Consider the following 2,346-nt stretch of genomic DNA (forward strand, 5'->3'; position numbering starts at 1 on the left):
GTTTATCAAATTAGCTGATTTCATATGCCTTCGTCTCTGATGTAGTGTTATCCACATCCATTTGTTGCTCGTCTCGAATCTCATCAAGATCTAACTTTACTCCCACTTGGCTTTGTAGGAAGACATTCTTTCTATAAAGACACTATCGCGAGCAACAAACACTTTGTTTCTACGCGATTGTAGGAATGATACCTCTTAGTTTCCATGAGAGAAACCCATGAAGAACTACTTTTCTGATTCAGGGTGTATTATGTTATCTTTGTAAACATTTTACATTGATTTCATAACCCTTAATCCTGTTTAGAAAAGATAACTTTTGGAACATTTCCAAATCATAACTCTTATGACATCCTTTCTACTGCTTTGGTTAAGTTTCTTGTTTAGTTTATCACAATTGTTGTTGTTCTAATGCATATCCTCAAAACGATATTTGTAAATCATTAAATCTTGGATCGAACAATGGCAAGCAAAGTTTGATTCCTTCTTCATAAACATACACTTTAATTGTAATGTTTCTGGATTGTGAATTAATTCAACAATTCCCTTTAGATGATCATTCCTTTTGAGTTAAATATTTATCACAACAATCATATTGTGGTGTTAAATTGTTTATCTCAAATTGATTTTACATTGCATTTTTTTTTTTTTTTGGAATTTTGAACATTTCAATGTTTCCAGGCTTTACTTCATTAAGTAATTATCGATATATTTACTTAAATTGTTAGTAAAAGCAATGAAATAGTTAAATCTCTTTGCTAATTTTGAACTTATTGGTTCACGTACATCATATGTATGAGTACCAAAAAGTCATTTTAGCTTCTTTTTCCCTTTCTACTAAAAGGCAACTTGGTCATTTTAACTTTTATCAAGCATGACTTCTAATTCTCAAGTGATTCATAATCATATAAGAATGAGATTCCATCCAAAACTTTGGATGTGCAAATGGTTTATGTGACCGAACTTTACTTTGTTATAAGTAAGTGTATTTTAAATCATCTAAATTATATTTTTGAGATCTACTTATATCAATGTCATAAAACAAAATTAACTCATATCTAGCAAAATGAGAACAATTTATTACCTTAGTCATGGATCAACACTTGTCCAAGCCAAGTAAACCAAATTCAGTATTCAAAACAAGAAAACCGAAATATTGTCTCATCAAAACTGGAAATTGTTCTAGAATCATGATCAACTAATCAAAATTTAAAACTATGAAGCTATCTCTGGCCACTCAAACACTTCTAGTGAACCTTCAAGCTCCATTTCCTTGCTAGCTTCACTTATTTGCAGTTCCTGCGCAACATCACTATGTTAAGCACTGCAACTTGGTATCATATACCTAAGTGAAATTTAAAATGTTTATAACTTTATACCTGAGGTTGATGCTCCATTCTTCTTGAGGAAGTCGTGGTATTTCTGACAATTTCGCTTCCAATGCCCCTTCTTCTTGCAGTAAAAGCATTCACTTTCACTTGCAGCCTTGGGCTTTGGAGTCGTCTTAGGCTTTTCAGGAGCCTTGGCAACTTGCTTGCCCTTGCTCTTGGCACTAGCTTTTCAGAACTTCCTTCTTAGGTTCCTTAGGGATTTGTTTCTCAGCACTAACCAGCATTGCATGCAATTAATTCATAGTTTTTGCAGTGGCAGTCATGTTAAAATTCATGATAAACTGGTTGAAACTTTCTGGTAGTGAATGGAGAATGATGTATGTTGCCAAATCATCACTGTATGGATGCCCTAGTTTTTCCATACTTTGAATTAGGCCGATCATTTTGAAAACATGATCATGAACTATGGCTCCCTTCCCCATCCTACAATCTAGAATCTCACGATGGAGCTCATAACTTTCAACTCTAGCTTGTTTCTTAAACAAAGCTTTGAGTTCTTTCATGATTGAATATGCATCTTGGTCCTTAAAACGCTTTTGAAGACTAGGCTCCATGGTAACAATCATTAAGCAAGTGATAGGTATAGCTCTGTCATGAGCTTCCTTGTGCTACTTGATCTCTGCCGCAGTTGGATTTTCTGGCAGAGGTCCTGGTAATGGGGTATCAATGATATCCTCTTTACCCTCAGATTTCAGAACAAGTCTTAGCATTCTTTCCCAAGTGGAAAAGTTCTCCCCTGTCAACCTATCCTTCTCAAGGAATGGTCGAAGGTTGTAAACGTTGTTGTCACTGTGGTTACGGCTACCCATCTATGTCAAAATAAGGCAAAGTTTAATAATTATGTTTAATTTAAAATTAAAGTACCATAAACACATTCATTTGGTAACTTTAAAACACTTTATTCAATAATTAATTGATCCCAATTGAATTTAAGTGATTCCAAGATCCTTTATTTGTG

Source organism: Chenopodium album, chromosome 5, assembly GCF_948465745.1.
Source record: "Chenopodium album chromosome 5, dcCheAlbu1.1, whole genome shotgun sequence".
NCBI classification, from domain to species: domain Eukaryota; kingdom Viridiplantae; phylum Streptophyta; class Magnoliopsida; order Caryophyllales; family Amaranthaceae; genus Chenopodium; species Chenopodium album.